This window comes from Zalophus californianus, chromosome 1 (assembly GCF_009762305.2).
Source record: "Zalophus californianus isolate mZalCal1 chromosome 1, mZalCal1.pri.v2, whole genome shotgun sequence".
Taxonomy (NCBI): Eukaryota; Metazoa; Chordata; class Mammalia; order Carnivora; family Otariidae; genus Zalophus; species Zalophus californianus.
The window spans coordinates 188,234,951-188,257,413 of NC_045595.1; positions in this window are offsets into that span (position 1 = coordinate 188,234,951).

The window sequence follows — 22,463 nt, forward strand, 5'->3', positions numbered from 1 at the left end:
TCCTGCCCCTACAGCTTTGCTGGGCACGGCTCAGTTTGCATTTTGCAGCTCTCGTGGATTGGTCACATGCCTATGGCCCTCCCAGGCTGGGGTTCCGGGGGTGGCCCCATCCCTACGGCTCCTCTGAGCATCGCCTCCATGCAGTGGTCTCTCCCTCACTGAAGTTGTGCACCCACAGCTCCAAGCAGATACATCTTTCAAAAGCTAGGTGGAGGTAGTCATGCCCCCATGACTCTGCTGGGTAGGAGTCTGGCCTCCACAGCTTTGGGTGGGGTTTGTCTAGCCTGTTGAAACCCAGGCAATGTCCCCCAGTTTTGAAATTGATGAGGCAGTTCTAATAACCTCTAAATCACCTTTGGGGTCCTACTTCTGTCATAAAGAGTTTTGCACATACACAGCTCAGTAACTTCGTGGTTCTGTCCTGTAAAACCTAACAAGTCTGACAACTTTCCTTCATTCCTTTCTGTCTCCTTTCTCTTCAGTTTATATTGGCTGTTTTCCTGCTGGGGTGACTGATTAAGTTTGTCGTTCACACTCATATGCATCTCCTTATCGGAGGGTTACTTGGTCACACTCTTAGTGTCTTCTTCCAAACACACTTTCTCATTTCATGCGATAGGGATAGGCTGAGAATTTTCTAAAATTTTAAGTTCTGCTTCCTTTTTGGTAATTCCACCTTTACATCATTTTTTGTCTCTCATTTTACTATAAGCATTCAAGAGAAGCCAAGCTGTACCTTTAATACTTTGCTTAGAAATAGCTTCAGCCAAATATCCTATTTCATCGCTCACAGGTTCTACTTTCTACAAGACACTAGGATATGAACACAATTCAGCCAAGCTCTTTGCCACTTTAGAACAAGGATGACATTTCTGCCATGTCCAATAACATATTCCTCATTTTTATCTGAGATCTCATTAGAATGACCTTTACCATCTATATTTCTACCAACATTCTGTTCACAACCACTTAAGTATTCTTTAAGAAGATTCAGACTTTCTCTATAGGTCTCCTTTCCTTTTGGGCTCTGATCAGAATTGCCTTTAAAGTTCCGTTCATGGCAACAAGGGCTTGTTCCAACATGTACCTCCAAACCCATCCAGCCTCTATCCATTACCCATTCCAAAACCACTTCCACATTATTAGATATTTGTTACAGAAATACCCCCACTTCTTAATACCAATTTTCTGTCTTAGTCCATTTGAACTGCTATAACAAAATACCTCAGACTGAGTAGCTTATAAACCACAGAAATTTATTTCTTGCAGTCCCAGACGCTAGGCAAGTCCAAGATCAAAGTACCAGCATGGCCATATTCTGGTGAAGGCTTTCTTCCTAATTCATAGCCAATGGCTTCTCATTGTGCCCTCACATGATGGAAAGGGCAAAGGCTCGCTAGAGCCTCTTTTAATAAGGCATTTATCTCATTCATGAGGGCTCTGTCCCCATGACCCAAGCAACTCCCAAAGTCCCCACTTCCTAATACCATTGTATTGGGCATTAGGATTTCAACATATGAACTTTGAGGGGACACAAGCATTCACACCATAGCACTGAACAACAACTGAAGCACATGGACTGGAAGCACATGGAGATATTCAAGTTCCAACCAGCTGGAATGGAGCGAGCTCACTGGATATGCTAGGCATCCAGTAGGGATCCCAGAAAGCTTATGTGTTTAGATGTAGAATTAAAGTAGCATTTTAGTAAAAACTACACTAGACCCACCATAGCAAAGCATTTTTTAAAAGCTTGAAAAGATCAAGCTGTTCTATAAGTAAGTGAATTGCCTGGTGAGGTTGAAATAAATTTTACATGTATGATCAAACTTTAAAGGAAATGAAGGCAGAAATGGAGATTATATATTAAAATTAGAATATCTAGAGCTGAAAAATTCAATATCTGAAATGAAAATATTTCTAGATAAGTGTAAAAACAAACTATATACTGCAAGAGAAAAAAGGAGAGAACTCGCTGATAGGACAATAGAAACTAATCAAAGAAGATAGAAAAAGAGGGGTGCCTGGGTGGCTCAGTCGGTTATGTGTCTGCCTTCGGCTCGAGTCATGATCCCAGGGTCCTGGGATTGAGCCCCGCGTCGGGCTCCCTGCTCAGAGGAAGCCTGCTTCTCCCTCTCCCACTCCCCCCTGCTTGTGTTCCCTCTTTCGCTGTGTCTCTCTCTGTCAAATAAATAAATAAATAAAATCTTTAAAAAAAAAAAGAAAAGAAAATAGAAAAAGAAATGCTGAAACAGACAAATGAGAAAACAAAGCAGAGACTTACTGCCCTGTAGGATAATATAAAGCGATCTAACAAGCAAGTAATTGGATCCCATGAAGGATTCAGGGGTCGGAAAACATATTTAAAGAAAGACTGAGTGAACATTTTTTATATTTGCTGAAAAATATCAACATATAGATCCAAGAATCTCATTGAACCACAAGAAAATAAACACAAGAAAAGCCACAAGCCAAATCATAATAAAATTTCTTAAAAACACTGACAAAGAGAAAATTTTAAAAGTAGCCAGAGGCGGGGTGGGGGTGGGGGGGTGGGGGGGCAGATAACAAACAGAGGGAAACAGAGAAAGAATCACAATCAATTTCTTACTGGAAACAAAACAAACTAGGAGATGACAAAATGATATTTTTAAAATGCTGAAAAGAAAAAATATATAATTACAATTAAATACTATATCCAGCAAATCAAATATATTCCTCAAAAATTAAAATTTAAAAGATTTTCAGAAAAAAATAGCTAAATGAATTCTAAATAACTCATGAGTCAAGAGAAAAATAACAAGAGAAGTTAGGAAAAATTCTAAACAGAAAGATAATGAAAATACAACATACAAACTTTGTAAAATTCATCTAGTACAGGGCCTAGAGGTAAAATTATATCTTAAATGCCTGTGTTAGTAAAGAAGAAAAGTCTAAATGATCTAAGCTTCTACCTTAAATTGGAAAAAGAAAACCAAAGAAACACAAAGTAAGTAGAATGAAGAAAATAATAAAGATAACAACAAAGTCAAAGAAATAGAAAAAAATATATAATACAGTTAAGTCATCAAAAGCAAAAGTTGGTTCTCTGCAAAGATCAATTAAGTTAACAAACGTCCAGCTGGACTGATGAAGAAAATAAGAGAAAACAGAAGTTATCCATATTAGTAGTGAATGCAGGGGAATCACTAAAAATCCTAGACTCATGGGAAAAAAATAAGAGAATATTACAAACAACTTTATTCATTGCCAGTAGAGCCCCATCATAAGAAATGTTAAAAAAAGAAAAATTCTCCAGGCTGAAGAAAAATGATAATAAGCAGGAAACCAAATCTACCCAAAGAGGAGAAGTGCACCAAAAATGTTAAATATGCCTGCATATATGGCATTTTTCTTGCCTTTTCAATTTCATTAAAAGGTAATTGACTATTCATACCAAAATAAGAACAAATAGCACAACTAAGAACAAATCATAAGACCTGTGGGAAAATCACATTAAAGACAACCTAAATAAAGGATGAATTGCCATATTCATGGATAAGATGACCTAATATAGTGGATATATTTATTTTGCACAAATTTAATGCATAGAAACAAGAAAAATTCAAATACAAAGCCCAACAAGTGTTTTTATAAGTCTCGACAAGCCGCTAAAATTTACATGAAAAGTAATGAGTAGTCAATAGCCAAGAAAACTGAAATAAATTTCCCACCAGATATCAAGCTTTATTATAAAGCAATAAAACATAACACTCTATAATTTTAAGATAGGCTAAAACAAAGAAGCCAATAGAGCAAAATAGAAAGTTCAGGAATAAACCCTTAAAGGAAATTTAATATAAAAGAGAAGTGTCATTTTAAATCGGTAGGGAAAATATTGATTATTAAATACAGAGTGCAGGAAAAATTGGTTAATCTCACAGAAAAACATTAAAGTTTATGCCTACTCCACACCATTGCAAAAAAAGTCGATTCCAGATCTATCAAAAACTTAAAAGCAAAAAAGAAACACTGCAAAATTTCAGAAGAAAATATTGGGGATGATCTTTAAGAACCCCAGGGAAGGATTTTTAAACAAGATACAGAAAGGCACAAGCCATGAAAGAAAGACTGATGAAAAAATAAAATGGAGCCCCAAAACTGGTAGGAAATATTCCCAATTAATATAATTAACAGAGAATTAGCATCTAGAATATTTCAAGAGCTCCTAAACATCAGCAGGGCAAATACAAGCAAGTCTCTAAACAAGCAGTTTGCAGAAGTGAAAGACATATTTTTCAAGAAAATATTTAAAAATGTGTTCAAAAACGAAAAACAAAAACCAAAAAAAACCCTCACGAGAATCCATTTTATGGTCATCAGATGGGCAAAAATTATAGAGTTTTACAAAAATATGATGCATTTGGAGCTCTCCTTGGCTGCTGGTAGGAATCAACACCACATCCACTTTGGGGAAAAAATTTAGTGATAGCTATTAAGTTTGAAAACATGTAGTAAAATTATATGATAGCCACAAAAATAAACATATCCTCAGAAGAAATATACTTAAAACAAATAGTAAATGGAGAACTTAAACAAAACAGAACGAAAATTTGTTTGTTGAAACAGAAAAAAATGAATTAGAATGGTAATGTTATTTGAGAAAAAATATGAACCACATATTTACCTTGACAACAATTACAGTGCACAATGATACATTAGAGACAAATTATTATTTGCCAAGTAACAGATTCAAAGTAGCAGAGCAAAATTTATTTTAAAAAAGGGGGAAATTTGGAGAAATATAATTTTGGAGGGAAATATTAAAAGATGAATAGACTGTCAATTCAAATACATAGAAATTAACATAGATCATTGACTATTAGAATTATTAAGCATCAATTTATAGATATATTGAAATTTCTACTTTAAAAATTGAACATTCCTCCTTTTCCAGCATACCTTTTTACCAAATTTACTCATGGGCTATATCTCAAAGAAAGCTTTAAAAATTCAGAATCTAAACAAAACTAACACAAACAACATTTAGATATGGCAGAGAATATAAAATTTACCTACAAACCAATAACTTCTATATGTATAGACAATAAACAATTAGAAGTTGCCATAGAAAATTTCTCTTATAATTCTTCCCCTCTGTCCTGATATTTAGGAATAAACTTAACAAGACATGAGCAGAACATATATGATGAAAACTTAAAAGTACTTCTGATAGAGACAGAGACTGAAACAAATGGAAGGAGGTACTTGTCCTTGGATATTTTCCATTATCCAGTATCTAGTATCATAAAGATATCAATTTTTTTTCAATTGAATGTATAAATTTTGTACAATTCCCCCCATCCCTCCACACACAGACATCCCTGATCAGGATGTTTTTGAAGATCATATGAAAAAATAAACATGCAAGAATAGCTTGGAAAGTTCTGGAAAAGAAGAACAATAAAGGAAAAGTAATCTTATCAGGTATTAAAATATGCTATTAAGTCTCAGTTAAAAAAGTGTGATACGGGCCCATAAATACACCAATGAAACACCATAGAAAACCTAGCAATACATGCAAGTGTCTATGAAAATGTTGTATAAGTAATATCTCCAATTACTGGGGAAAACCTGGCCTTTTTATAAATTTGGGACAGCTGGACAACCATTTGGAAAAAAGATAAAACTGGATTCCAACTTACACAATGCACCAGAAAAAATTCCAAATGAATCTGAAATGGAAGTGTAAATAATGAGACCATATGAGTATTAGCAGAAAACATGGGTGAATATTTCATAATCTTAGACCGGGGAAAACCTTTTTAACTAGATTCACAATCCAGTTGCAATAAAAGAAAAGGTTGGTAAATTTTACTAAACAGAAACAAATCGAATGTTGAAGAAACCATAAGCCAAACCTAAAAAAATGACGCCACAAAACAAAACAAAACAAAACTCAGGTGTCACATGAAAGACTGATTTCCTAATATATAACAAATTTTTCACTAACAAGGGAAAAATACCAAAAGCTGAGGGGGCCTGGGTGGCTCAGATGGTTAAGAGTCTGCCTTCGGCTCAGGTCATGATCCCAGGGTCCTGGGATCAAGTCCCGCATCAGGTTCCCTGCTCCTTGGGAGCCTGCTTCTCCCTCTGCCTCTCTCTCTCTCTCTCTCTGTCTCTCATGAATAAATAAATAAAATCTTAAAAAAAAAATACCAAAAGCTGAGAGAAAAATGGGCAAAACCACAGATACATAGTTCTGGAAAAAAAGATTTACCTCTGGTGTTTATGAGATAAGTATTCAACTTTACTCAAATTAGGAGAAATACTAATTAAATTGGCTGTGTGATACAATTTCTTAACTATATATATATATATATATATATATATAACTAGACTGGCACAAATTTTAAAGCCTAACACCCCACTATGGAGAAACCAGCATTCACAAATTGCTCATGGGAGTGCAACACAGTACAAACTCACTGGCAGGAATTTGGCAATGTCTAGCAAAACTACTCATGTGTTTACCCTTTGACACAACAAACCCACTTCTAGGAATTTGCCTGAAGCTACCGTCCCACAAATACAAAACCAAAGTTACATATGCGTCATTATACACAATAGCAATACATAGAAATAACCCAAACGGCCATTCATTCATAGGAGACCAGAGTAAATGATAGTAGAACCATAACACAAAGTAGTGTGAAATCACAGAGAGGGAGAGAGAGAGTGAGAAGGAGAGAAACTGATACGGAGTTATTCAAAGCTACGTAGACAAAAAGCAAAGTATAGGGTTATATGCTTCCTTTTTTGGTAAGAAAGAAGAGACAATAAGGTTATGTATCTATTTGCTCACTTTTGCTACAAGAAGCTTAGGAAGAATAAACCATAAATTAATGAACTGGGTGGGGTTGTGGGGGAAGAGAGAAATCTAGTAGGGACAGCACTATAGACAGAACTGGAGACAGGTTGATATTCTTATCAAGGATCAAGCTAGCCCTTGTTTGTTGTCTGTATGTTTGTCTTGTTTTTTTTCCCATGATGCTTTTTGTTTAGTTGCTGTTTGCTGACTCTGATTCTCCAATTGCTACTTAACTAGGTTCTTCATTCCTGACCTAACTGTCCCCACAGCAAAGGATACATTTCTTTTTATTTGGACTTTAAAAATAAGGTGGTGACTTTTTTCCCCCCCCCAAGCTGAATTACACTGTAAGATTACCAAAACAATTTTTCCCTTTACTTTCAGCTCTTTCTCCTGCCAGGTTTATATGTGTTGAGAAACACAGAGAATTTCTCCAGTTGTGAAGTGCAGAAACCTAAAATAGATTTTATTGAAATGTAGTTGAAGTTGGAGTCCAGGAGAGGCAGGGAGCATCTGTATTTTTTTATTGGGTAGTGATAAGAAACCAATACCAAATCATTGAGCTAGGAGATAACACGCCTAATTTTCTCTTTTTCTGTGAATATTCCGCGGGTATTTCCACACAGGCAAAACACATTTGAAAAATGATCAGCAAATTCAGATATTTATATGTAAGCTCAAAGAGTTGTTGCTATCTGCTTAAATTCTGCCCATGTACTGACTGTGGCAAGCTGCTGGTGTGGTTAAGAAATATTCTCTGGGAAAAAGTAAACTGCTGTCAGGGATAAGGGCCTGAATAGAAGATTTTTGATAGGTTTTCCCCAGCCAGAAAAGAGCCACTGACAGCTTACCTGGTGAGCAGGTCCTTTGTGGTATCATATGCTTCTCTACCAAGGAACATTCTGTGGGGGAAGAGATAATGCCTTCTGAGCCTGTCAGTAAATCCAAAATCCTTGCCACTGCCCTACATGACCTGCCTCTACTTTTCTCTAGATGCTCTCTTGTATCATGCTTTCCCCATGCTCTAGTGTGAATTTTTTCTCAAACATACCACAAGTATTACTACCTGAGGCCTGTGCCATAACTGTTTCCTCTGCCTGAAATGTTCTCACATATCTTGGTATGGCTGGCTGCTTGTATTTGGAATTGCAGCTCAAAAACTTTCAACTTAGAAACCACCCCACCCAACCTCTAGGCATCCTACTGCTCCATTTTATTTTTTTTTCCGGAGTTCTTATCCCTATTTGAAATTGCCTGATTATATATATGCTTATTTACATATCTATTTTGTGTCAGAGCCCTACTAGACGTAGTCTCCATGAGGGTGAAAGCCACATCTGTCTTGTGTATTGCTGGCGTTGTGAAATGCCAGCTTCTGGAATAGCACAGAGTTGTCCCATCTCACAGCCCGTAGTAGGCCTTCAGTAAGTACTCATTGAATGAGTAACTGGATGCATCACAAAAATGCCAGTCTTTTTTAAAGGGCTGTGGTAGGTAGAATAATGACCCCCTAAAATGCCCATGTCTTCATCCCCGGAACCTGTGAGTATGTCATTTTACATGGCACAGGGGGCTTTGTAGGTGTGATTAAATGAAAGATTTTGAGGGAGATATCCTGGCTTATTCGGGGGAGGCCCAAGGTGATCACAAGCGTCCTTATAAGTTAGAGAGGCAAGAGAATCAGACTGAAAGAGATTGGAAGATACCACACCATAGGCTTTGAAGATGGAGGAAGTGGCTACCAGCCAAAGAATTCAGGTGACTTTTAGAGCTGGAAAAGGCAAGGAGACGGATACTTTCCTAGAGCCTCCAGAGGGAAGGAAGTCCTACCGACACCTTGATTTAGCTACACAAGGCCTGTGTCGGACTTCTGACCTCTGAAACTATGTGAAAATAAATGTGTGCTGTTGGAAGCCACTAAACTGAGGGTCATTTATTACAGCAGCAGTAGGAAACTGAGTTGACCCTGCCCAATGTATTAGAACCATATAGACATTAGGTCTGTGTAGTAGGGTCCTCCAGAGGAACAGAACTAGCAGGGTGTGTGTCTGTGTGTGTTTAAAAAGAGAGAGGGAGACAGAGACAGAGAGAGAAACTTATTGTAAAGAACTGGCTCATGTGATTGTGGAGACTGGCAAGCCCTAAATCTCTAGGGTCAACCAGCAAGCCGGAGACCCAGGGAAGAGCTGATGCTGCAACTTGATTCCAAAGACATTCTGTAGGTAGAATTCCCTCTTCCTAGGGGATCCTGAGTCTTTTTCCCTAAGGCCTTCAAGTGATTGGATGAGGCCCACCCACATTATGATGTGAATCTGCTTGACTTAGAGTCTACAGATTTAAATGTTAATCTCATCTAAATAAAAACTTTCAGGCAACATCCAGACCCATGTTTGAAAGAATACCTGGGTACTACGGCCTAGCCAGTTTGACACAAGGTAACCACCATAGCAGGTCCAAGAGAATGCTACACAGCTACTATCATCTCAGTCACTATGTCGTTGTTGCTGCCCTGATGTAAATGTTTGTTCTTCAGGAGTCATAGGGACAAAAATTACTTACAAGAACAAAGTCAAAAATAACAAATTATTTAAGCAACACTTTTCCTGCATGGCATCCTCCACTGGGTGGGTGACATCTAGGTTAAGCTACATGTTTTCTAAGACTCAGTACCCCATATAGAGAATCCAGGCTTTCAGATTTCTTCCCAAGTGGGGAATATGAGGGAACAGCAGTAATCTCCATGTTTCCACTCACATTTTAAGTAGATTTCTATGGTGGGGTTTTGTGTGCATGCATGCGTGTATGGTACTCAGAATCTGTTCCTTTTTTATTTGCCCGAATTATCTTCATTGGCTTAGAAGGAACAAGACCTCCAAGATATTATTCTGGTATGATTTTGAAGCTGCTGGAAGCCACCATATGAAGTCTGAGAAAAGAATGGCCCTAGAAGAAGTAGATGGGTAGAGGGAGACTGGTGTACATCTGAACATAAGTTCTACCTGAAGCCAATGCTATTCCTGGACTTCTCAACTATCTCCATCAATAAATTTCTCCTTTTGCTTAAGCCAGTTTGAGTTGAGCTTCTAATCATTTTCAAGTAAAAGTAAAAGAGTAATGAATATGTTAAAGTTAATTCCTGCAATGGTGTTTTGCAAAAGCTAGAACCTAGAATATGGCATTGGCTGAGGTAAGCAGAAAGGTCAATAAAAATTTCTGGCCAACACATAAAATAATTCCCAGGCCCCTGAAAATACCTTAATGAAGTGGGTGCCAAAAAAGTATCTTGAAAGAACATCCTCCCCAGTACCCATCTCTTGAGCAAGACAAGGCACAAAAGAGATCCTTCCACAGACTAGAACCAGGAGCAATGAGGAAAAAAAAAAAAAAATGATGATGGGCAATGATCTCAGAGAATAGAACCAAGGTCAAACAGACTGAGTGACCAAAGTTTTCCCTGTCAAGGCAATGAGTCATTGCTTTTCCTGCCCTTAGAATAAGATGCATACCATGAGCTGGAATTCAGTGCGCATTGTTTTCTACCCACCCTGCTTTCTAAATACATGTTTTGGTTACAGTTACCTCGTTCCTTCTCCACCATTGCTCACTGTGTGTATTGGGATGGTTAAACTTACTCGTTAGTCATGGGACAATGGACTGCCATTGTGGACTGAGTACACTGGGCTAGTTAAACTTACTCATTAACCATGGGGTCAATCAACACGAGGACCAACATCTTAACATGACTTGGGAGGGCTGCACATTACTCAGAGATGTTGTACTTGAAGACGGATACACTAACTAGACGAGACCTTGAACTGTCTCCCTTTGAGGTTTCACATTTGGGACAAAATGAAAGGAAGGTATGGAGATGTTACGTGTTGTTCTTGCCACTCATTATTCTATTCTCTCTTCTCATGGCCACAATGCCCTGACTACCTCACACTCGGCTTGTGTGCTTGGCATGAAGCTGACTCCACCTTGACCTTCAGGGTTGCATTGTGGGACCAAAGTTAAGTCATCTGCTAGTTTCATTCCCTGGTTGTAGTGCTTGGGCCATGGTCAGGGATACAAGCCAAGCCTGTCCAATTAGGGCAGTGGGACTCAATTCTCAGACTACTGAAAAGGGAGGCAGACTCCCTCTTTTCTGCTGTTGTGGATCTGAATCTTCTAGAGCAGGAGGGAGAGAGACAGAGAAAGACAGAGAGGGATTGAGGGAGACAGAAAGAAAGAAGCCAACTCCAAAGAGACAGAACCAAGAAATAAATCTGGTGACATCATCTGAACCAGGACTCAAGCTCTTCTTGAAATAATTCTCTCCAAACAAACATATCTCTAAATATATTAGTCATATATTATTAAACCCTTTTGGCTTAAGTTTTCAGTCACTTGCAAACAAAATTGTTCTCACTAATATAATTCCCTTATCCTGTGGGAATGCCTTGTGCTAGGAAGGCTGAGAAGATGAAGCCTTCTTGAACAAGAGATCTCCAACCTGGTATTCCAACTGCTGCTATTCACTGTGGTTGAAAATCTTAGTGGCTGCTTCTGTCAACATCTTTCATGGGTGAAGGACTTATCCTTCCCAGCTCTTGATGGAATCAACTCACAGCCACTCTTGCCTTCTCCTCACCTTCACCGCAAACCAGCTCACCATGGGCCCTCTGCAAGTGACGGCTACAATGCATACATAGGGCTGGAGGGAAAAAAAATTAAATGCTTGTTTTTTAACCTGCAAGTTGTTCGTTAAGGACATGGGGAAAGAAAGGTTTGATGATTCTTAGAATTTTACAGCTGGAATGTAATTTAGCCTTTCTCTAACAATCCAAATTTATGATTTACAGATAAGAAGTTCATTGAATAAACCATGAAAAGAGAATATCGATTAAGATTATGTACAACTGTGAAAAATAAAAGCCCCAAATTCGTCTTAAACAAGATGGATGATATTTTTCTATCATCTGGATAGAATATGAGGATTAGCAGTCTTGGTGGAGACTGTTCTTTGCTCACTAAAAGCACTATACCCTTCTATTAGAACAAAGTTGTCACTGGGACACAGGAGCTGATTGTCCAGCTGAACTGCATTTCTTAGCTTCCCCAGCATGCAGGTGTGGCTGAGAGGCTATGGTCTCCCCCAAACCATGTGAGCAGAAATGATAAGTGCCTTCTGTCATTGGATGTGTGCTCCTTGTGCTCTTTTCTTTCCACTGGCTTGAAATAGTAAAAATTAGGCAGGCTAGAAGCCGCATATTGAGAATGACAGAGTGCCCTGCCAGTCTTAGTCCCTGGGTGATTTTTGAGGCGCTCGGTCTTCTTATCCAACCTATGAAAGGGAAATTAATTTCTAACTTGTTTTAGCCATCAGAGTGAGGGGTTCTTTTTTCTAAAGAAGCATGGCCTTTATCACAATTAATACTCTAGTCCAAAGCTAGCATAGTACTAGTATGGTACCTGGAATCACAAACCTTTCAATCCTGTTGCTTTGCTTTACTTGATTTCTATTAAAGACACCTCATGACCCAAAATGGCTATATAAGCACCAACCATTAGATGTAAATTTCAAGCAGCAGGAAGCGGTAGGGAAAAATATATAAAAGATGATGCCCTTACTTTTTAAAAGAGACTTTTCCAAAATACCATACTGGGACTCCTCAACCCAATCAGAAAAGATCAGCAAGGTCTTTTGCCAAAAAATGGCAATATTCAAGATCTTAACATTTTAGCCTTGCCTTAAACATCATCACAAATTCTTAGGCACAGCCTGCATACCCACTGGTTTTTATGGGCACGAGGGAATATTCTGATTTATTCTTCATAAACATGAGTTGCATCTCATGACAAAAGGCAGAAGTGTCGTTTTTTTTTTCATTTTAAATAGATATTTTCCTTTATATGAAATCTTATGTACAATAACAAATTGTGATCCATAATAATTTCCTAATAATAATACTTTAACCTTTACTTCAATATTAATAATCTGCTATGTAGAGCCCTCCTGTCAGGTGTCAAGTGCTGCTCTTGCACCTGGCATCATTCACTCATTTCATCTTCACAAATACTTTATAAGGTAAGTCTTAGTGATTCCATCTGACTTATGAGAAAGTTGAAAATCATAAAAAATAAGTATGGAATGGGGGTCAACCCAGTGTTTATTGCAACCTGGTGTTCTTCCACGCTTCTGTGTTCCTTGCGGCAGTAAGATGGCCCACACTGCTCCATCCTGCAAGTCTCTCTGGGGTCTCTCTAGCTACCCCATCTCTCTCAGCCTGGGGCAGCTCAAAAAGTGCAAATCCATTTTTAGTACCCAGTCTTCAGTTTTAGGATACTGTAAATTTTAAACTCAGTTCTGTTTCACTCTGGCCATACTCGCTCATCCTTTTTCTTGAGAAAAGATTAAGTAAAACATTTCTTACCTGATTGCATCCTCTCCCACCCCATGAGGTGCAAACCTCCCAGGCACGACAGACAAATTATTCAGTCAAGTAAAGGGGAGCTGACAACAGCACTGTTCTCAGTTTCCCAGGACTGCCTTCCATCCAGTGCTGATGCCATATTCTGGGGCTGTCCTGGTAGGGGTATAAATTTTACTGCCCCCAGGAGCTGCCATGAGAACTTGTTAAACAAGACAAGAATTATCATTTTCATTCAATATGTCCTCCCTTTGGAAATGTTTTATGACTGACTTGGGCATTTCCCCTAGCAACCCGTTCTCTCTTTTAGGGAAATGGAGATAAAATACTTGACATTTATTTCATAGAATGATTCGGAATAATATTACAGAAAATTCTGAGACATTTCTCAAGCTAGTTGGAGGGAACATGGAGTGGACATATTTCTGAACCCCCAGTGGGTAGTCTAAATGCAGCTTTGCCCTGACATATTGGCAGAACAGTACCATGTGGCCATACTCTGTGTTCCCTGAGTAGAGATACCAAATGGATATAATGGATATAATCTGGAGAAGAATAGAAAACACTGGTTAACATCGAGCAGGAAACACATATTCCCTACTGATGATAAACTTCTTTTCTCTGACCTGCTTTTTTGGTGCTCTGGTAGGCCCTTGACCCCTGTATGATTTTTACTCCCTTAAATGACAACACCTTTCCAGGCTATAAAAAGGGGAAAAGCAGCTCCTGGGACATTTTATATACATTCAATTTACAAATATGACACAAGCTAAGAACTCCTATTCTTTCCAATTACAAAAACATTTGAATTTTAAAACAAACAAACAAAAAAAACTTTAAGACTGACTTAGAAAAACAAATGAAAGATATCTATCTAGAGAGTTGTAAGATAATACTGAATAGATTAGATGCCAGGCTACATTAAGCCTGGGTATACCCAACTTAACATCCGCACTTAAATATTTTACAAGCATTGTAAACCCGAACGTACAAAAGCCAACTCATGACCGGCTCCATCATATCTGGAATATCCCCATTCTTTCCTTTCTCTGAAAATTCCTTACCATCCGGCTGGTTGCATGGCCAGAAATCCAGGAGTCCCTTTTAACACCATCCTCTCTTCCCAGTATTCAAGCCACCATCAAATCCTTTGATTTGACATCCAAAATATTGCTGGGATTTACATGCTTTGCTTGTTTCCATCAGCCTGCCTTAGGCCAAGGTGGTCTCCTGTACTCCTTCAATAGCTTCTGTCTCTTGCTCTGTTTTAAATCTGTTACCCACACTGCAGTCAAAACGACCTTTGAAGAGTGCAAATATAATTGTGTATTTTCTTGCTTAGAATCCGCTAAGGACTTCCCAATGGTCTTAGGACAAAAGTCAAAGGTCTTATCATAGTGTGTTATGGCCCAGTAAGTATAGACTTACCTTTAAAGCTGTTTCTCTTTCTTTCTTTCTTTCTTTTTTTTTTTTAAAGCTGTTTCTTAAGCCAATGTTTCTGTTGGTCTGAGTGTGTGTGTGTGTGTGTGTTCACAGGTGTGTATGCGCTCGTGTATTTTATTGAATTGTTATAGTAGAGATAGGGAATTGTCATCTTTTTCCTTCTCCCCAGACCTGTGTTGTTACCCCATTGGTTTATGTCTCGATACCAGAGAAGCCTTAATGTTGCCGAGAATTAACAATTGTTCCATGGTGCCCCACCAGGATTCTACAGGTCAATGATCCCAGCAACACCAAGTTCCAGCCCAGTGGCACACAAGCCATTTTCGCTCCCACTGTCCACTGTGCGCCCTTCTGAGGAGCAACCTTCTCTCCCAGAGTATTAGCTTCAGGAAAGTGCTTATTAATCATTGCATTGAGTTCCTGGGCCAGTGCTTGTTGTTGGGTGCTGAGGGCTGTTTCTCAAGTGTAATGGCCCTCGACCTGTTAAGGAATCCCCCTCCCCCCTTTTTAATATCCTGTCATAAGATTAATAGTTTAAACGTGATGCCACATGCAAAAACCCTGATAAGATCTTACTTAATGAAAAGCAAGCAGAGATTTTCTTTTGAGAACATATGTCTTTTGAGAAATTCAAAGCAAATTGGAGATAGCATGTAAAATGTCTCAGGAAAAGAAAAGTTCTAAATGAGAACATTTATCATCATCATAGATTCATGTGGGCTGTCAAGACACAATAAAGATTTTAACTCATTTTGTCTCCGGCAGCCTTTTCCACAAGGACCTTCATTAACAATACTCCCTGCTTGACCTGTTTCTGCTCAGCCACATCTCCCACTGTGGAGGACAGGGTGTGAAATATATCTTTTCAAATGGATGTCATTGATTTTAATATACCTTTAATAATATTGCGGCTCAGTGTTTTAATTACTCATACTTTTTGGTACTTCCGCCCTCTGGCAATTCTATCTAATAAATCTGATAAGTGCAGTAGACTCTGACACCCAGATAGCAGATATACAGAGTATGCTGTGGGGAGACTGTTTTCTCTGTGGTGGACTCAGAACCAGGTCAAAGGAGTGCCCTGAGGAGCCCAGTCACTCTGGCCTACTGCCCACAGGAGGGGGAGGCTTTCATATGCTCAGCTGCAGCTGGACATTCTTCTCTGCTCTGTGGCAGCACCACCAGGAGAATCCTTGATCATACTGTTCAAATGACAGCTTCATTCTGCCATGAGCTGTCTCTGCCCAGTCGACCCCAGTCATAATGTACACCCTTCCTCTGTGCTTTGCTAGCCCTTAACGCTTACCATTACTCTTCAGCTTCTCATAGTTTATTCCAGTTAATGTCATTTGTGTGCATTTTCCTACTGTTACAGGTTGCATCATGGTCCCCCAAAATCCATATGATGAAACACTAACCTCTACTATCTCGCACCATGACCTTATTTAGAAATAGGGTTGTCATTGATGTAATCAGCTAAGTTAAGATGAAGTGACTTAGCCTAGCTAAGTTAAGACGAGTAGGTTAGGGACTGAACCCAATATGATGGGTTTCCTTATAAAAGGGAAAATTTGGACCCAGGCAGGTATAGAGGGAAGGCAAAGTGAAGACAGAGAGACACCATCTAAAAGCCAAGGAATGACCACAGCTACCAGAAACCAGAAGAGAGATAAAGAGCAGACTCCCGCACAGCCCTGAGATGGAACCATCTTTGTCACTGCTGTGATTTCAGAAGTAGCCGCCAGAACTCTGCGACAATAAATTTCTGTTATTCTAAGCTACCCAGTGTGTGGCACTTTGCTAAGGCAGCCCTAGGAAGCTATTACACCCACTAAAATATAAATCTCTTGGGGGCAAAGATCTAATTTTTTTCATCTTTGTACCCCTGAAATAGTACCCACATGAGATAGTTACTCAATAAATGGTTTATTTAACTTAATTATATGAGAGGTGAAGAATCACAAGGCACAAAGCTGGTTTATGTGTTGGAGTGTAGACAGATGACAGTAAAAGGATGGACTCTTGCATTACTGAAACAGATGGAATAGGAGGAGATACCAGGGGCGAGATATTTTAGCAGGGATGGTCCAGGTCCACAGCCATGAATGGCAAGCACGTACCCAAGCATACTTCTAAGGTGTGTCTGGCAGTGTTGGGGAAGCAGGCAAGTGGGCTCAAAGAAATCAAGCAAGGCTGAGCAGTGGGACCCAGTTTGTGTGTATTCAGCTAGCTTACAATGAGACAATAAACTCAAAAACAGTGGCCTGGGGGCACCTGGGTGGCTCGGTCGTTGAGCGTCTGCCTTCGGCTCAGGTCATGATCCCAGGGTCCTGGGATCGAGCCCCACATCAGGCTCCCTGCTCAGTGGGAAGCCTGCTTCTCCCTCTCCCACTCCCCCTGCTTGTGTTCTCTCTCTCGCTGTGTCTCTCTCTGTCAAAATAAATAAATAAAACCTTAAAAAAAAAAACAAAAAAAACAGTGGCATGGCTCAAGGGAAAACAGTGCTCTGGAGATAGGTTCTTGCAAACACTGGAGGGTAAATTATAGATGAGACTATGGGACACAGAGGAATGTATTGGTAACAAACAACTGGAATCCTTCAGACAAATCTCAGATATGTGAGACCAGCGTAGAAAGCACCTGGGAAGACTGACATTGACCTGGCGCTGATCTGAGGCATAAGGATCCACTTTGTATTTGGGGCTCTGGCTAAAGACGGATCTGTCTCAAGATGGTCTTTAAAATGCACTAGTTTCTATAGCATTATAATAGACTTGCTAAAGTCTGAGATAAAGTAACTTGACACAGTGCGCCTATTTTTAGCATCAGTTCACATCTAATTGAAGTGAATAACTATAACTGTAAACCAGTTGATTGACTCGAGAAGTTGCAAAGTGTTTGCTCCTATTATGCAAGCAGCCTGTAGGGGTTTTCTCTTAGATCGGTATACTTGGCCCAATTTCCCTTTTTTTAGAAGTTTGGATTAAATGCCAAAATAACCACTCAGGAGTATTAGTTGAAGTGTTGCTTCTCTCATTCATGACATTGGCCTGGCCCCTGCCATCATTTATGGGCCTGATCCTGGTCTTAGAGTTTGGCATGGAACAAACTGATTAAATCCCTCTGGTTTTCCTTAACACTTTAAAAATTCTTTTCAAGTAGGATATAGAATAATGTTGGCCTAAATTGCTTTAATTTACATATATCTAAATGCAAATTCTAGGACTGGATCCTAGAGAAAAATCCTAGCTGTCCTACTTGCACCAAACATTTGCAGTGTAAAAATGTCTAGATGAAAATAAAGCATGACTAAGCCAGATGGGCGGGGAAGTGACATAATTAATAAGAGTTTAAAAAAAGTAATTGGTTTTATGATTTTGTAAGTAACAAGCGAGAATCATAGAAAACTTCAAAATATAGAAAATTATAAAGAAAAAAAAAATCACCAACAGTTCCACTACCTGAAGACAACTGTTGAGGTTTTCCTGTTCCTTTTCTCTGCGTAGAATCTCATGTTCCTTTTTGTCTTCAAGTCAAGTTTAATCTAAGGCCTCCTCAGCAGATTTGGAGGGAAATCTCAGTCATTATTAATCCCTATACTATGTGTGGAAGTTAGGTGGAAGGATGTCTTCCAAAAAAGTTTTATGTTATCTTTTGCCGTCAAGAACATTCTGGAAAGATACCCTTTTTTTCATTCCATACTGGTGACTATCGTTATCTAACTTTTTAAAGCCAAGAACTGGGATCTTTGATATGGCCTCTTTCTCCACAGTTCTTAATGTTTAGCCCCTAGCGCCCCTGTTTTCCCCCAGCCCCTCACCATGCACTTGCACTTTCCTTCCAGTCATATTATTAGTGGGGTGGGTGTCACCATGGATGTGTGGACTGGTCTCCACCCAGAAAACGAAACAAACAAACAAAAAGAAAAACAGCTGCTTTCCAGTGATGAGAGATTTTTGCCAATTGTCCTGTTTCCACCTCCTCTCCTCCCAATACACTTGCCTTCCAGCCACCACCCCCACCCCCACAACCTGGCATCATCTCCTCTAGGAGGATGTGTGGAAGGTGGGTGTGGGAGCTGCTCAGTGTCTGGCAACTTCTGTTTTTGGCCCACAAAATTTAAGCTGAGTGAAGAGAGCACAGAGACTTGGTGACCTTTTGGAAATGGCAAGGAAAAAACACCCATAAGCAGGAGGAACCCAAACAAATTAAGTTCTTACTAAATTTTCATGCCATATATGTTCGATATAATTAGGATCACACTGTGCATGCACTTCTGAATTCTATTATTTTATTTACATTACAACTAAGCATTTTTCCTTGTTTAAAATTCTAAGCAAACGTGATTAAGAGCTGCATAGTGTAAGCGTGAGTATGCATCTATGCACAAAATATTGTGATCAGTGATGTAATGTAGGAGAGGAAGCTATGCAACCAGTCAATCTGGATTCCAATCCCAGCTCTACCACTTATCACTAACATAATCTAGGTAAGTTAATTAACTTCACTGATTCTGATCTGTAAAATGGGGGTGATAACAGTCTGTATTCATGTTGTTGTGGAAATTAAATGAGGCAATATAAGGTAAACCCCAAGAAGGGTGTCTTGCACACTGAAGGAATGACAATTATCATTTCAGTAATAATTTCTCATGCTGTGTCGTTGTGTCTCATTTTGTGTCGTTGTGTCATGAGAATGTGTCTCATTCTCATGCTGTGTTGTTAAGATATGGATTTGAAACTGCCAGTGCTCAGTTTGAATCTGAACTCTGTCATCTGTGATCTTGGGTAAATTACCTAGCTTCTCTGAACTTCAGTTTTCTCACTTATAAAACAAACAGTGGTACATCTTTTCAGGGGTTCTTGTGCTGATTAAATCCAACATTAAAGGTAAATTCCTGGCATAAGTTAATTAAGTGTTTAATCTATTATGACTTAATCTTTCCACATCCCCTGTGCCTACACAAAGCCTTCTAAATAGTAAGTGCTCAAAAAATATTTGTTGAATAGATGTTCATTGATTAAAGAGCTGGGTCACAATGTACTTACGTCAGTGCAAATGTTTGTAAAAGACCCAGAAGGATACACACTAACTTGATTATAGAAAATGCTTGTGTGGACTGAGATTGGAGAGTTAAGGAGGATTCACTTTTTCTCTACTTAAAGTTTACAATGAAAATAAACTCACATTTTACTTTTCCTATTTAAAACTAATTTGAAAATAATTAAACCTGAAAAAAAAAGGGCAGGAATAGGGTCTTACAGAGTCCTGGGTTTTGTGGTTGGTCACAATGCTACAAGTAACACAAAGAAAGAAACAGTGGGGCATACAGATTCCAGATCTTTCCAAGAGGCTTTGGATCTCACACGCTTTTGACCTTCCCTTTGAACCCAAATCTACAGCCTACCCAATGTGGTCAGAGTTTTTTTTTTTTTTTTTTTTTCTGAATGGGTAGTTTTAAAAAACACAAAAAGACTTTCTCATAAATTGGGCCAAAAAAGTTTTTTTAAAAAGATTATTTTTACATAATCATTCAAAGGACACAAATCCATCTTGGAGTACTATCTTGTTTTGACACACTCCTCTCCGGGTGAAATGCTTCCATTGTAACATATTCCATTAAAAGCTTCTTTGTGTTGAGATGGAGTGGGAAAAATTGTGTTGTGTTTCTATAGGAAAAGAGCTTAGCACAGTTGGCAAGATTTTCCCAGGGTTTGACATTTCTCTGTGTAGTAATGGGCTGCCTTGGTCTTGCTAACAGCATCACCCACACGTGGACCCATGTAGAGGTGATTGGTTAGCTCTGCAGTGAACTCTCCTGGGTGGGGTAGGTACCTCCCAAGCAGCATTTGGTGGTTACTATGCACAGATGAGGGCCCTATGCCCAGAACAGGGCATGATAATCTATCCGAGGTGTTGATCATTCCTTCCACTTACCAGATCATGGATGGAATGTCTGGCCATTGGGTGTGCTCTCCTATCTCCTTCTGCCAGGCCCCAGTTCAGATCAGCTTGGAGTTCAGCCTGTCTCTTTTGCATGATATCTTACTCCTCTCTTTGGAGGAATCTGCCATTTGGCTGGAGGCATATTTGAAATTGCGGTATGAGTCCTGAGACATTCACAGGTCCCAGAGAAATGAGAGAACCTCAGGTTCCAGGCTGACGGGAAGGCCTCTGCTCTTTGACAAAGTATTTTGTGTGTCTAAGATTTCGGAGAAAATGGTGCAAGTTAGAACAGATGCCACAGTATGGAATCAGAAAGAAAGGAAAAAGCTTGGGCTTAATGAAACAAATTTTGGACAAGAAAAAGTTTGACTGACAAAACCAATGTGTGCAAAATTATAGTAGGTAAAATGTTACCCAATGGCCTTCTGTCCCCTGCTGGTGGCCTCTGTCCCTCTAACGCCCGATTAGGATGGAAAATGCATAGGACCAGAGGTCAAGCAGATAATTGATTCAAATTCTGGCACTGCCATTTACTAAAGATCTGACTTTGGCTATGTTCTTCATCCTAGAAGGCCCTCAGTTCTCTCCTCTATAAAAAGGGGATAAAAATATTTATCTCACAGTATTGTGGAGGAAGAATAATGACATAAAGCAGTAAGCATTTGGTAGACACTCAATAATTATAACCATAATTATGAGTGGCTTTTATGTACATTCAGAAGATAGGCCTGCCCAGTCCCTGCCCCCAACAGCTAGGGCTCTTGCAAGCTGTCAACGAACTTTTAAATTTAATAACAGTATTGAGGTGGAATTTTCATAGTTATTATACTTTAATAGAAGACTTTTATGAAAGTTTTCTCATTAATTTAAAATTTTGAACAGGTCAAATCCCAATGAGATATAACTTCATACCTACTAGCATGACTGCAATGACAATAATGGAAAATAACAAGTGTTGACAAGGATGTAGAGAAGTTGGAACACTTGTACATTCCTGGTAGGAATGCAAAAAGGTGCAGCCATTAGGGAAAGAGTTTAGTAATTCCTTGAAAAGTTAAACACAGAATTCCCATATGACCCAGCGATTTCACCTGTAGTTATATAACCAAAACAATTGAAAACAGGGACTCAGGGGCGCCTAGGTGGCTCAGATGGTTAAGCATCTGCCTTCGGCTCAGGTCATGATCCCAGGGTCCTGGGATCGAGTCCCACATCGGGCTCCCTGCTCCGCGGGAAGCCTGCTTCTCCCTCTGCCTCTGCCTCTCTCTCTCTCTCTCTGCCTCTCATGAATAAATAAATAAAACATTTAAAAAATAAAAATAAATAAATAAATAAAAAGAAAAAAGAAGTGTTTAAAAAAAAAAAAAGAAAACAGGGACTCAAACAGATACTCACCTGCTAACATTCATTGCAGTATTATGCACAATAGCCAAAAGGTGGAAACAACCTTAGTGTCTATCAACAGATGAATGGATAAATAAAATATGTTATATACATATTTTATGGAATATTATTCAGGCATAAAAGGAAATGAAGTTCTGATACAGGGACCAACCTGGACAAACCTTGAGGACATTATGCTAAGTGAAATAAACTGGGCACAAAAGAACAAGTATTGTATGATCCCACTGATAAGAAATTTCCAGAATAGGGAAATTCATAGAGACAGAAAGTGAATTTGAGGTATCTAGAGAATAGGAAAAAGGAAGAACAGGAAGTTACTGTATGATGGTTACAGAGTTTCTGTTTGGGGTGGTGAAGAGTTTTGGAAATTGATAGTACTGAGGGTCATACAATATCATGAATGTAATTAA